This window comes from Amblyomma maculatum, chromosome 6 (assembly GCF_055883805.1).
Source record: "Amblyomma maculatum isolate TAMU_Amacu chromosome 6, ASM5588380v1, whole genome shotgun sequence".
Taxonomy (NCBI): domain Eukaryota; kingdom Metazoa; phylum Arthropoda; class Arachnida; order Ixodida; family Ixodidae; genus Amblyomma; species Amblyomma maculatum.
In genome coordinates this window covers 3,980,662-3,996,252 of record NC_139349.1, presented here as the reverse complement: position 1 = coordinate 3,996,252, position 15,591 = coordinate 3,980,662, and the positions used below count along the sequence as shown (strand labels likewise).

At 44.8% G+C, this 15,591-nt stretch overlaps 1 long non-coding RNA gene across 1 annotated transcript in view; it reads left to right on the top strand.

Moving 5' to 3' along the window:
• The window catches only part of LOC146184956 (uncharacterized), a 277,905-nt gene extending 276,526 nt beyond the window's left edge, over positions 1–1,379 (top strand). The window contains exon 3 of the long non-coding RNA XR_014707769.1: positions 1,254–1,379. This is a non-coding gene — a long non-coding RNA (uncharacterized LOC146184956). The remainder of the gene's footprint in view (positions 1–1,253) is intronic.
• The last annotated feature ends 14,212 nt before the right edge of the window (positions 1,380–15,591 follow it).

Genomic DNA, 15,591 nt, shown 5'->3' with positions numbered 1-15,591 from the left:
AAAGTTGCAGTAGGGTAACTTGTATGTTTTCACGCTCACTACTAGGCCCCTCACTAGGTAGAGTGTCTTCCTCCTTCATGCTCCTCTTCGTATGTTACTTGTGCTATCATACGGGCGATTTCTTGAGTAGTTTGGATGGGAGTGAGGGCACGTTGATTTCTTTGATTATATTGAGTCTCATACCAGAAGTCCGTAAAGTTGTTTTCGTGGGTATGGCGCCTTTATCGACTGTGACCCGTAATGCGGAGGTAATAGGGCTCATGTGTACCGCTCGCCTTGTTTTCCTTTTCCACATTATTGTGATTTCAGTTATGCCGGGTGAGGAGGATAATTCTTCTGTGACGCGCGTATTTTTCTGTTAGTAGCTGCTGTTCGTAACTTTCTCCTTTTCGGCCAGGGAGGCCTTGGTTGATCATGCCGTAATATCATTCGTGTTGAAACCGTGCCTTTGGATATTTTGCAGTTTTCTGAGCAGTCCGTAAGGGCGGTAACGAAACCAGTAGGTGATATTGCCATTCCCTTGTGGGACTCCTTGCTCAGAAGGTGGAAGGTTACGGTTTGTTGTCCTTTGGCTTAGAAAGCATAGCGCGTAATTGTACGCACCCTGCGGTTGGTGTTTACTATACATTTCAAGATTCCCTTGTGGCTGGCGTCGAACCTCCTCCCCCCATTTATCTTTGGATAAGAAGTATGTACATGGCACACACACAAGATTAATGTAATTTTTTTTATTGCGATAGCTATACTGCGCCAGGTTTCGAGCCGTCGCGTGGTCCCGGCGGACGCCACACTTGACTTTGAACAGCCGAGGAGGAGGTGGAGGAGCAGAATAAGAAGAAGAAGAAGAAGAACAACAACAACAACAACAACAACTGGAAGACGAGGAAGAACAAGAAGAAGAGGAAGAGGAAGGACAAGAGGAAGAAGAGGAAGAACAAGAAGAAAAAGAAGAACAAGAAGACTGGTAACTTATGCTATCGCGTCATAGTCTTAAAGGATGAGCTTAAGTCCTCAATAATGTAGCACCTTACACTGATAGGGCGTGATAGGGGAATAATGTAGCAGACAAAAGAAGCTTCTGCTGTTGCTATCGCAATTCAACTATGTTTAACCAGAGTTAAACCACAACTATTTTTTTTTTGGTCTGTGCCACTTCAAAAGGAATGAGTGTGCGCGTATGTTTTAGATGCATAAGTTTTAGCGCACGAAAAGCATAAAACTCTAAAATAGTTTGCTTTTCGCTTCTTGTGCAGGGTGATCCCATTGCATCACAACCTGTCCACTGAAGTCACCGCTTATGTAAGTGCAAACTCGGCTTGCTCGAACGCTTTGTGTGGTGTATATATATAGGGTCTGTGTCATCAATGTGTGAGGCGGGCGAGCAGTGTAGCTCAGTGCAATAGATACTAACAATGAAAAGAGAACCAGCCCATAGTTTTTCTAAATGTAATCATGTTACCTTGCTTTCAAGTTTGTGGAGCTTTACTTTTGGGCAAGTGTTTCTCAAAAAGCCAAGAAGCCGCCACAAGGTGACGAATTTTGCGTGAAAAAGTGCTTTACTCGAGCGCTCTACATACGGGTGACCCTGAGCGTACATGAAAAATATGAAATCGGTTTTTGAAAAGAATGCAATGGACCTTTATTACGTCCAGTTAGTGGTCTACACATTACACAAAATATGCAAACGATTACAATGCCGATTGCTCTTTCTGAAATGCAACGAGTAATCGTGGTCAATTACAGCCCCAGAAAAGAAACTGAACAACTACAGAAAAGTGATGGATTTCTGTTGCGTTCAACTTTTCCTTCTGGATTAGCAAATATTCGCTTTGACTACGATGAGCTATTGCTGCTAGCTTGAGACTGTTAAATTTTGTTAATTTTCAAGATGAGTTGTTTTTCAAAACTATCGTAGCCGCATGTCCTTATCACGTTTGCTCGAGAAGGCATCATCAACTACACTGGGCACTCTGGTTGTGCGCGCTGAATTGAAGTTCTGTATCGCACGTGGGGACTCCTTTTCTCCCGGCTCTAGTTGGGCAGGGCTTTGGTGCTAGAGTTCGTTCTCTTTTCAGCGCTAGCCTTCATTGTTGTTAACGCTCTGAGTAAGTATGTTTGGTACTGGCATGGAAAAACTGAGTAAAACAAAGCTCTACGTGATTTTGGCGGAAACGTAGGCGCGGTCTGCTTTGCGAAACCATAACGTAGACGGTTCATATCGCTGGCGGACAGTCGGTCAAATTCTTGGCTCCTCCCCCCCAATTAGTCATCCATGTATTCTTAAATCGAGCAAATGGAACGTGTATACTAGCAAAAATTTGGGGTGGGCAAACGTGTAGCAACAACTACATAATACGAAAATGAACGCCTTTTTTGATGCAGATGCATTACTATGTGCATATTTGGATTTCGCCGAAATGGCTGTGAAGCTAGCTTTGATTTGGCAACAACCTGAAAAAAAAAAAAAAAAAAAAGCTTTAAACCAGGCGGCCGAGCCAAATAATTCAGCTTCGCTTGTCACTGTTCGAGACGACTGCGCCACATCTACTTTTTTCTTCTGTTTATTGTCTTTATTTTACGCAACAATACAGCCTTGCAGAATGATTAAAATGAGCCGGTTTACGCCTGTAAAGCGGCTCATTTTATCGATTTTACTGATCTCATTTTAAAAAGCTTGAGTTCGTGACTTTATCTAATACGCTGATACACTCACACACACATGACTGAAATTTTCAAAAGTATTATAATTGTCGGACGGAATAGTTATGATATAAAGATCACCATGGCTAATAACCATTTGGTGTTTGCACATATTATGCAGACCTAATAGCATTAGCATATCATACGGAACACCGTAACCGTTCTTTACTGATAGAAACTGCCTTCCATATGTTCTTAACGGAATTTTTGTGTGAAGTCAGCTGTAATACATTCAAAATAAAACCCCCATCCCAACATTCTACAGCTTACATAAAATACAGCTATGATACTATGGTACACATATTTTTTTCCGTGAACCATGTCTTCATGGACAGAACCCCCCCCCCCCCCCCCTCCTGGAATATGAAGAATATTTTCAAACCATGCTTTATAGCCATTCCTTTTATGCGGTTTCACTAAAATTCGTCCCTGTCCACAAGAGTATACAACAGCCGATACACAGGAGCAGGCAAGACTACTTCAATAAGATCAATTTAGAGCGCTTTTCTAATGGTAATGAAATATTTCATTGAAAATGCGGTATATATAAAACCATATTGACTAGGCAATTTCACGATACTAGCCGTACGTTGCGCCTACGAAGAAACGTTTAACAGCTTGACGCAAATATAAGTGCGACAACAACAAAAAAATATCCGATATTGACTGTGCGGCGGAAAAGCTTCGTTCGATTTGTTTTCGCAATTTCAAGCCCAGACAAAAACTGCAATATTTCTGTATATCTCATATATCTGTAATGGGAGGTTTCTTGGCGTTAAAAGTTGTCAGTCATTTGAGCTGCGCTTTGCATGTCGTCGACTTTTTCATATGTGTCTCCTCTGACAAAGTTGCATGACAGGCTTTAAGTAACCCTCCTCCATCCTATCAATAGCCTATAAGCAGCTGTTAAATACTTATTTATATAGATGACTAAGAGCACGTTGTGCTGAAGTGTAAAAAACAAACATAGAAGATGCACTGCTAATGCTATTCCATTTTTCTCTCTTAAGGGGACTTATGCATCCTCGTTATTTACGGCAAGCATATGAACGCAGCATGTTAATAATTAGTAACGTGATAATTTCCTCATAAATCAAGCTAACCGCATGGTGTGATCAGACTGACGACATGTTCTAACGGTTTGCGGGTCACCTGGACCAGAAAGATCGTTGATCTGCAACTGAACGTGGAGGCTCTGAACAAAGCAGCATCCATGCCATTTGTTCCATTGTAGCCATAACTTTTAAAACGAAGACAGAATGCGATAAGGAACCGCATAAAAGCACAATAGCAAAAGAACAGAACGCTCTCTGCTGTTTGGGTCCGATGTCATTCCTCTGATCGTTGGAAACGGGTGACAGGGCAATCTTCCAGTTTTATTTGATTATAGTTTCGAAAATCCTCGCGGGCGAGGCCTTGTAGAAAGGAATATATTGCTTCCGGCTCGATATCTTGGTGAGCTGTCAAAGGGCGGCGCAATGCGTGCACCTTGTCACATTAAATTTCCCGGTGCTTTGTCTCGCGTGCAGCACACTCTCCTGGTATCGAAAATAAAACAAAACAAGATAGGTCATATTTATTGTTTTAAGCAAACGTTTCAACACAAGGCTGAGAACCGGACAGAAATATCTTTTGCTTTCTTCGTTCCCACGGCCGGTGCTTTCTTTTTCGGCACAGTCAAGAGAGTAAGAACGGCTTCCGATTACTGAAGAGGGCCTCTCCTTAAGTGGCGGATCTCCCTTCTTACGTTCTGGCGTATCACGCTGGCATGGGCAGTTAGTCGTCAATGGTAAGGTTAATAATGAAGACGAGACGAAAAAGTAAGGCTTATCACGTTAAATAGTTTGGGGTGCTCTTTGATATCGTCGTGGAGGCGGCAAACGGAAGACAATTTTAAAGTTATATTATTACAAAAAATGATTTGGTTTATGGCACTTCAAGCCTCAAAACGACTGAGGCTATGAGAGACGCTATAGTGGAGAGCTCCGGAAATTTCCACCACCTGGGGTTCTTTAACGTGCACTGGCATCGCACACCACACGAGCGCCTTGTTTTTCGCCTTCATCGAAAAGCGGCCGCCGCGGCCGGGATTCGATCCCGCATCCTTGGAAACAGTAGTCGACTGCCTTAACCACGGCACTACCACTGCGGGGCCAATAAAAATGTTATAAACTGAAGTGGTTCCAGTTTCACTAAAAATGTATAGTGGTAAGCGGTCTTTTATTTAGCTGCACGTTTTTGAATTCTGATTGTGCCAGGTAGTATTACTGAAGTAGGCGAGTAGTCAGTAGAAACATTGCTTGTTAACGTCGTAAAACCATTGCAGCAGATTTTTTTTTTTTTTTTTTTTTAAGATGACTGGTGTCAGCTATTTGTGTGGTCAGCACCTAGAGTGATGAAAACTCGAGCATTTAGGTTGTGACGGACGATTGTCTTCTGTGGCCGTTTTTTTTTTTTTTTTTTTAGCTGATAAGCTCATTGACTGATCCCAGCAAGTGCAGGCCAGGGTCTTATACCCCAGGCCGACCTCTCCGCCTTTGTCTGGCCTAGGCGACATGTCAGCGAGCGGCGCTGCGATTTTAATGTTCTTTTGAACAGGTGTCTGCGTGAGCCACGAAGCACGGAACAAGGCGTAAGTGTCGTGCCGTGGTAAATATATTTATTTCTTAAGAAGCGCGCGGCTGCACAGATCAAAGGCGGCTTGTATGAAGCTTGTGGGGCTGTTTTTGGTTAAGAGAATACAAATTCTCTAGGACATACACTCACGATCAAGGACGCTGTGGGAAGCGAATTATAGCCACAGCCCTCACTAGTTAAGAGAGTCTATTAAGTACCCCTGGAAGAGTAGCAGGCGAAGAGAGGGACGTGGTCACGCTCTGTTTTTCGACACTGAGATGCAATTCGCAAGAGTTGTTTCGACAATTCATGACGAGGCTGCGGCTGCCACCGCTCCAAGATTCACCAACTGGCAGGAATCCTGGAGAAAACGCCCCAGAAACAAAGGAATAGCACGCCTTTGTTTAGGCCGGGAAGCTAATATCAGCTTTTTTTTTTCTTTTTTTTTTCTGAAGAGCCAAGAAAGCATCCCTGACTGTGCTTGTTGAAGAGCAGGACGAAGTTAGAGAATGATTATATTGAGCTGTTTTAGGCGCAAGCTAAACGAAGGGCGAGACTGGCGCCCCAAACAATTCACTTCAGCTATAGTAGGATGTGCTGCCCCACGCATCAGCTGTCGAAGTGGCAAATTTCGATAGATGATCACGTTTTAAAGCATTCACAAGCCACCAGTTTTACTCATTTGCTCTCTACATGAGCAGTTCTTTTCACGCGTGAAGGTGTAACTCGGTAGGAGATGACGCCACTCAGTGAGGTTGCAGACACTGATACTCAATAGTGCTTTGTTGCCTTTGTAAGCCTACTTATTGAATCGAGCAAGCAACTGAAGGCTCATATCGACAAACTCCATTCACATTATCTGACGGCGCTGACGCAAAAAATATTCTCTCTCTCTCTTTTTTTGTTTTTTTTTTTCAGATATGAGCCCTTGAAGTAGGACTTCCGCCTTTCGTGCGTCTTATGCAGTTTTTGAGCCCATGATTTATTTTTACGTATTGAAAAATGGCAGAAACAGGAAAAGCGGCTGTGTTTGGCGATATACTTCTCAGAAACAACATTTTTGTTCCCCTCTATATTTTCAACAGCTTTTTTATGTGCCACAGCTTGCGCAAGTATCATTTGCAGAATACCGATGACTAATGATTGCGAAAAATAATGTGACAGAATTAGGACCCAGATAAACAAATGCGACAAGGGCGCTGCCCAAGTGAGCGTTACGGAAAACGGGAGGAACCTGGAGCTGACCCCAGTCCGTTTCTGCTGACAAATAGCGCAACGCACCCTGAGTAACCTGTGCGCAGCTTATGGGAATAAGAGCGAGCGCTCACTTGAAGGGTGCAGCAGTGGAGGAATTATTGCGGCAATGTGAGTGCTTCCGCCCCGGCGAGCCTGATCTCCGAGGCTGCAGCCTGCCGCATAAGATTTTTAGGAGCCACATTGTGGCCTGTGTACTGGTCGCCGCTAAATGTCCTCTTGCCAAGTTGCCCGTAATGCCGGCTAAACCGCCTCACCAAAATCGGCCACGGCGAAAGAGACCACCCAAAACGTTGATTGCTTGCGGCGCGCGGCTGCCATTTCTCGGCGCCTTATCGGCAGCCGCATCTCGGGAGGCATTTTTCGTTCCGCGTGTACTTGAGAGTTCCCTAGCATTTGCTGTGTTCATAGGACAGAGGTCTTCTTTTTTTTTTTTTTTTTTGGTTACCTACTCAATGTTGGCTCAGCACTCTACAGAGTCTTTCGCGTGAAAACCGGAGTGCGGTCACGTAGGAAGTTATTTCAAGCAATGGCTGAAGCAGGTGTCCTGCTATTTAGTTGTCGCTATAAATTCGCACTCGCTCCGTAGTTTAACGGCTCCTGGAATGCTAACATTATAAAGAAGGCTGCACTGTAGTTTCGCGGCCATACGAACGGCTGCACAGACGTTCGTATGGCCGCGCCGGCATATGCTTTTTTGTTTTTGTTTTTCACTGAGTCATATTCGCCCCATTAAACTGCAAATGTTTACACAGAATCGATGAATACGATTTTATGACGGTCGGGTGTCTGTCAGAGAATTTGTTTCTTTCTGGACATAAAACGGCCGAGTTCGAAAGTGGAGTCCATTAGCTACGAAACATTACAAATGCTGTAGAAAGTGTGTGTGAGTGGGGGGGGGGGGGGGGGGGGGAGGGGATCGCATGGCTTCATGTATTTCTCATTTTTGAACGCATACGCACTGTTCTCGGCGTAGTTAGAGAGACACTGCCTTTGTGGCGCATTGTCTTAGATTCTTTGACAGTTCCTCTTTATTTGCCACATTTGAATCTTTTCCTAATTCTGTGGATCTCCCGATTTGGCTACAAGTCGTAGTCGGCGCTGCTCCTCATTCTCCTTGCTTCGAACATTGACCATCTGTCATGTTTATCGTCCTTTACGTCATACAAATACCAAAGAGGAAGCAATATGTCGTCTGGTGTGTCGATTCGGGCACGCATTCTGATACAGGCCCGATGTATTACCTCTTCTTCGTTTTCTTCTCACCACTCTACGCTTTCTGCTTGGAGGGTGGTGATTTCGCAAAGTCTTCTCCTATCGATGAACTCGAATAAAAGACGTGGCATCGGGCTCACCCCTGGGATGGCGAGCCGGGGAGAGGAGGTTCCATAAAGGGCCTCTTCACCCGATAATCATGGGCTACGCCCCTTCACAACACGGCCGGATAATACGATGCGCGAAGTAGGAGGCGTGCGAACCTAGTGAGGGCGCCTATTTTTCAGCGCGCATACGCCTACGTGACCGGACTGCCGGTCGACTATTCTCATTCGGTCCACTGCCTTTACCTCACTCCTATTTTGCCTCTTCCGGACTACGTCCAACAGAGCGCCTTCATTGTTTTGTACAGCGTCCCTTCGCCTACCATATGATACTCCTGGAATGCGTGCTTCTTGAGTCGATTATTGTTAGGTTTCTCGCTCAAACCCAGTGCTTTAAAGGCAACCGAATCCTAATTGTAATTTTGTCTTTAAGATTACACCTCTTTTTTTTTTTTGTATCTAGCAAGTAATATTTTCCATTTATAAATTGCTTATATCAGTTCTTTCACCTGACTCCGTTTTCGGGGTCTGAATGAGTTCATCAGCATAATCATCGTAATCCCCATCCAATACAATCGCGCGCAGGGGCATTATGTGGCCGCACTTTGGAGCCCCATTTAGTGGACCCCCTCCCGCTCTACTCATCCGATAATGTATGCATGTATATGCTTTACGTTGCCGGCAGCGCAGAGCCGGTGAAAAATCTCGGCTATTCTCCTGTCGCGCGGAAGGACGCAAATCGGCGGCGGACCGTTAGCGAGGAGCGGTGCCGTTGCTGCGGCTCTACTTTCGTCGAAGGCTGCGCTGTGCCGAATCGGCCGAGGTTGTTCGGCGATCTTTAACTGCAAACGACTGTTTTGCGGCTTTATGCAGATAAGGCGGTGGCGTTGTAAGCAGGGGCCGCTTTAGCCCGGTCCACATCGTTGCGTCCGTTGCTTTTGCTCCTTCCACCATTTCCGCTTTACTTTTTGTGGCAGTAGCGCCGCCCTGCGGAGCAATCTTCCGCCTTTCTTTCCAGCCTCTCTCTGTTTAACGTTAATAGTGCGGTGGCGCGTCTTGTGGCTCCCTCCCAACACGGGACATTCCGAATGTGCATCAAGGAATCGCTTGCCCCGTGCACGGGCTCAACTCGAAATGGCTCGAGCTTTATTTAGAAACTTCTTCAGTCTGCCGATTCCATTATAGCTCTCGAAACAATCGGCTTCTCTGAAAGCTTACGAGATGCCTCGGCTCCTAAGCTTTAGTTGAAGGATTATGGCTCTGGGAGCAATTATGGTTCTTACTAGAAAGTAGCGCTGGTGGGTTCAGAAGTAGGCAAGGATAAAAATGCGGTGCTTGAAAAAGCAGTGGTGATTTCGCATGGTGATTATGTTTCAGGAAAAGCCAACATACCGCGTGGTACCTATTTGTTTGAAGTTCTTCATTTTTCCTGTGAAGTGTTTGTGTATGTTATGCACTGGACAAAACTTTCATTGACTGTGTGTTTGCTCTGTCCACACATGCTAGCGCTGGAAGCTAGAAATCGGCTGTAATTCTCTAGAACAGCTAAAGGACAAGGTTCTCAGATGCAGAATAATCTGCGTAATTTGAAGCACCTGGCAACAATGGCCTTAGCACCGACCTGCTGAACTAAACTCGCAGACACCACGTTTGCTTTTTCTTTGTTATTCAAAAACGTAAATGCAATGCATTAGCTCAAATTTTCGCGCTTTATGGTTTACGCCTAACTATGCTTTTAATATTTTCAGGTACTCAGATGTCGTGCAGTATAAGAAGTTGCTGCTTAAAACCTAATATTGCCCTTTATCTCTGTTTCATAACGCTGTATCAATATATATATATATATATATATATATATATATATATATATATATATATATATACACACACACATGACAGCATACAAGCACCCAATCTTACGAAGTATAAGGACAAGATAACATGCAGTGCGCCCGCTCTTATTATGCGCACAGAAAAATAAAGAAGGCCTAAGCGTATGCTAAGGAGATGGTTCGCCATGAGCGGGGCTGCTTCATTAGAAGGTTCACCCGTGGCTTATTACTGGAACATCGCCCTGGCCGGCATAATGGCCGGCGCAGGCGGAAGCGTGCGGTATAATGAAGAAACGTAGGTGGCGAGTTGCAGTATGCAGAGCTTTCCTAAGCGCGATGCCTGGTTCTTAGGAGAGCGCTCGCTCGGAAACATGAGGGCGGCCAGGCCGACAACCGGTGCAGTGGGAAAAAGAGTGCCTTTGAAAGGGTGGTTTTTCCCATTCATGATTAAAAAATTTGCCGTTTACTAGGTGTGAGGACATAAAAATGCGGGAATTTGTGAAATAATTTGATGCGAAGGGAATGGATGAAACAGGAGCTTTGGTGTAGGTGAGTTGCAGAAAGGTAGGAGTACGAATGCACTAGCAGATACTAAAGTACGCAGCGGCGCGGTCACAACTAGTCAGGAATATGGTAATCCTCTGCATCTCTACCTAAAGGCGTAAGTTAAGCGCAAGAATGACTACCAAGTTCTTCAGTCGACGCTACTGCAGGTTGTAGTCTGCAACGACAAGATAATCTGAATAACATCGCCCTTTTTTCCATATTAAGCATCACATATACCACTGAGAAAAAAGAAAACAAAATCAAAGGCTACCACAAGCTCATACTGGGCAATATGCTGAAGCACGTCATTGTTTAATATCGTTTCTCGCCAGGGAGCGCCACATTGAGCGCTATCTTCAAACTTGGTGCAGCGCAGCATATGAAAAAAAAAAAAAAAAAAAAAAAAAAACAGGGCTGCATTTTTTGCGTTTTCATTTTCTTTTTTACTTAATCGCATCCTTGAGCTGCGCCGATTCGAGTGCGCGGATATCGGGAGCCGTGCGCGTGTTCAGTCCCGGTCGCGTCGATAGCTGTCTAAAAGGTATATTTTTAACTAGATGCTCAAGGGTGGGCCGTTGATCTCGTGAACTAAAGTAATAATATAGCGGTGCACGTTGAGGAGCAGAGGGGAATAAAGAAATCGTTTGTTTTCAACAACACTAAACCCCCGAAATTTTCAGAAACACACGCGTATATATCTACGCAAGCATATAAGCATGCACGCGCACAGATACAAAGCCACCGATGTCTTTGACAGATACCTCTGTTAGTACAAGAATAACCACAAGTGCAGCGCCGGGATTGGGTGAAGAAACTAATTGATACCTCATTTAATTAAGTATACAAGTACGTGGTGCTGCAGTAACGAGAGGTTGAACCTGAGCTCGTCAGCAGCATGCGTGCATCGGCACACACACGTACGCATAATGACCTATACAGACTAGCGGGAAAGATTCAAAAGATATCATTCACGGGGCACACCGAGGAGGGGCGGTAATGGCGCTCTCGTCTAATGAACATGTAACAACAACATGTATTAACTCTCGGTTTATTCATGCAACACTTCCGTTATGTCGGTCGCAGCACCTAAAGAGCTCGCGCCACAAAACAAACAGAGTACCTCTTCAACCTGTTCCACTATCTCTTTGGAAAGTACGTGAACTCAAGTTTTTTCCTTAGTTCGCGAGATGTTAAAATCATTCTTACACACGTGCGCTTCGTCGCTTCCGGAATGCCTGTAAGCAGCACTACCATCCTATTCAGCGCTTTCTCGGGACATAAATGTTGCAAAGGATCTGCATCAAAAAAGTATCTCCGCGAATCTAGGACGCAGCTCACACGGCGTTCATCTTGGTTCTCCACCGTTCCTAGCTTCACAACTCCTCTCCTGGCCTCAGCTGTTCTGCATGCAACTCTTTCAAAACCTAGCGTCTCAGCCTGATATGTTACGACCGTCTACGGAGACTAATTAAGGATCAGCCCCGTGTGCCTTCAATCTTGAACTTTCCACCGAAGCAGAGCCATCGGAGCGCGAATCGCGCCCGCCCCCAGGGAGCGAAAGTACGCGGACCGGCGCGCTCTCTTTCTCCATGACTAGAGTAGCCGTTTAAGCTCTCTCCCCTCTCCCTCAGGGGCAATGGGCAGCACTCGAATAATATATGTACGCTCACAATGTCCCAGCTTTGCTCTAATGATGCCGTATCTCCGAAGGCGATTCGCGTTAATCGGAATCCCCTCGTGCCAGCGTCTCAACGGAAGCGTGCGTTCTTAATGCAACTCGACGACATTCACGCGTATCCTTCTTGATCTATCGCTCTTTCTCTCTTCCTCTCCTTCATACTCTCACTGGAAACGATGCCCAGCTCCCCCGTCTATTTTGCAAGAAAAGGCCGGCGCACGAATTGGCGCAGCCAAAATGGACGGACAATCCGAGCGCCTAATGGCGGAGGTGTCATCCGCTCTCACTTTACCGTTAATTAAGGTCACATTTTCCGGCCCGTGGTTCCCATTCTAAGGCGCCTGACCCGGGTCTCATGCGAAGAATCCTTTATGTCCTTCAATCCGGCTCCTCTGATGCACGGTCTCTGGCCGTTAACTCTTTGTAAGTGGCTCGCCAGCAAGAAACTTCGTGTTGAAGGGCTTTATAAGGGAGAAGAAAAAGGGAAAAGGGGGAGGAGAAGCTGGTGGACACTCATTAAAGAAACAATATAGGTTTTAAAATTCGAGTGAATCTAGACCTATTATTGAGAGGAAGACGAACATGAAAGGCTTTTCGAAACACGTCATATTTCTAATAGGAAGGAAAGACATCTAACAACACTTCGGAATCTCGTCGTCACGATTTGAAAGGCTGCCTTTACGAAAATAGACTTCGAACTTAGTTATCTGATTTTATTAACAAGGTAGCGTCAATAGTACCATTATGAGGAAAGCCCTGCCTCATCGGCAACGTTAGCTGCCGTAGTGACCGAAACACCGCGGGCATGGCTGTGGCAGGTGTTAGCTGACGGGCGAATTGTTGGGAACTGATTAGTCGGCGGATTTGGGGACGGCACGCCACACGTGACATGGCGAGCGCTACCAACACAGGTTCACCTTTTAAGAGGGCAGGTTGACATAAGAATTCAACACACTTGGATCTTGTGTAAAGCATGCTGCTCTGAGGCTGGGCAGGCACGCTCGTACGGCTTGGTTAAGGCGGGGCTTTTAATGTCGAGAGGTATTTCACATAATGAGGCAGCTTATGGCTGCGTGCTAACCAGTATTTATGAGATAACACAGAAGCGAATGGAAGATTAGTGATTCAGCCAGCACTAAGGCTGCTTTACTTGAGGCCCTCATTGGATTATTCAGGGAACAAAGTGTGCAATCCTTAATCTTAATTTTCTTAAGTAGACCTTCATTAATCCACGGTTTTTGATCCTTTCATGATTCTTTGTATTCTTTTGAGGGAAAATGTTTTGCATAAGTGGCTCTAAATTTACTAAGAAATTTGTCAAATATGTGAGCGATATTTAGAATTCAGTGTCCAAATTCGGCATGCGGGCTGTAAGGTATACCATTGGAAAGAGTTACTTTTAACTGCATTCAACGCGCAGCACATATTACCGGCTTGCTGCGATTTCAGCTGCATCGAAATACGGCTGCCGTGGCCGGGACCGAATGGCGCCACCTTTGACTCTGGGCCTAAGAGCCATTGTTTAAAATTACCGGATGGGATTCGAAACTAAACGGGCAAGAAGTGATGTTTCAAATATATATCTTTACATAAAATGGGTGTGTTGTCTATTTAGAGCCCTTTTGATTTCTGTACTGCATCATGTTGAGCCCGGTGTGCACTTGAAGAAAGGTGCGACAAATTGGTAGTTTCAAACTCCATAAATTAATGCCGCCCGAATTTCCTGATACACTTAACTAGAAACGAAGTAGCTCCTTAAATGAAACATAATGGAGGACAGGAAGGAGGAGGCGGTAAGGTGTTTCTTTATGGCAATGCATTTTTGCATCATCCCACCTGCGGCTTTATACCCAATGTTGTTAGGGCTGTGTCAGGCGAGAGATTGCTGGGTATAACGACCCACTAAATTTGAGCCTGACTATGCGTGTTCGCTGTCGGTTACGGTATGGGAAGAAAAATCGAACGGGTCTTTGATACCGCTCGCCTTGGACAATCTATATCGGTTTTCGGGCCGCTCAGAACTAGATCAAACATTCATGTTTAGGTCCCCTGTTTGCGATTGGCCTAATTTTCCTTTTGGCTTTAGCTACATTCGTCAAGACGTGCACTATTCGACATTTCTTTGAGGTCTTGTTTTCTTTTTTGGCAGTGCGAGGAAAGAAGCAAAAGTAGTTACGGGAGAATCTTGTAAGGAAAAAACGTATTTAGCGCCTTCGAACAGTCTAGGCGTTTTTTTTTTTTTTTTTTTTTTTTTTTTCGAAAAGTGTCTGCGTTCAGAACTTAGTGAGTTGAAACTCTCTTAGTGAGGTAGCAGATTTTTTCTAGGTATACATAACTTGGTATTTCATTCCAGCAATAGATATTACTACTTTAGTACTGCGCTATAATATTCCCCAAATATAATTGTATATTCGGGCCAATGATACATAATACTGTAGTCTAGGACCTCTTCCCTTTTAATAGTACGCATTTGGAAGATAAAACGGGCTAACTGCATTGACGTGCGTTCGCTTACTATGGAACAGTGCAGGCGCCTTTCTCTGATGGAAAACTGTGACTTCACAACATGTTACACAACCACGTCGTCTGATTTTTACAGTTTTTGTTTTGCAACTGATCAAGCATATTTGGTTCTTTGTGAAATTCCTGCAAATTTTCATTTCTTTAGACAGCAAAGCTTTGCTGCAAAATGCCATTCTCAGAGATTAATGAGCTTCAGCAAAAACGCGGATACCTAGCTGTAGCGCAATGGCTTTATTTTAGCGAGAAAAAAAATGAAAGCAAGGAAGCCCGTTATGCTCGACATTTTACCATGAACATGGAGGGGTTTTTTTTTTTTTTCGTTTTTTTTTTTCGCCAGAAATATGGCCGCTGTTGTGAAGTCCCGAAGTGACGCACATAAATCAATATTTTTCTTTTCTTTTCTTGCAGTACGCGCCCATGATTCATCGAGGCCACAGCTCAGAAGCGAACGCTTATGGCTTTGCGCCCTTGTCTTCTATATTTCACACTTTATTTCTTCGCTGGGCTAACTTTACGGCCAGCGCCCATGCGGCGCATAGTTATTACATCTTCGCTTCTTTCATTTTTTTTTCTTTCCTGCCGTGCTATCACATAAGCGCGGAACAAGACCCCGGGCGCAAAACTTTTTCTTCGGATGCCTGTTTGCTTCATTAAGCCACGTGGCTCCATTTACGTGTATACCCTGCAGGCACAAGAAAACTGCAGCGGCCCGCTCTGTGTTTTCTTTTATTTTCGATGGTATCAAAGGAAAGGACACGAACAAGTAGCTGGGAAACAAGTTCAGTCTGTCGTTTACTTTTTCGTTTCACTCTTGTTTTTCACGCCAGCCTTTTCTGTTATTGCGCAGTTTTGTCAAGGCTGGTTGGTCCGACATTATGGCATGTGCTCCACGTCGAGACACACAACAACTAATCTCGGTGATATGGCATCCTGTACCTAGGGGCATCACGGGAAGACGAAATGAGCACTTTGGTGATATGTGAGGAACAGCATAACTAGCCTACTTACTTTTCCTTGTATTGTTCCAAAGAATTTGCTATTTACCTGTCCACTAGTCTATTCTGGTCGTCCACGGCGTTAGCTGTCAGGTGCAAGATACATCAGTAGTGCACCGTTGCGCTGC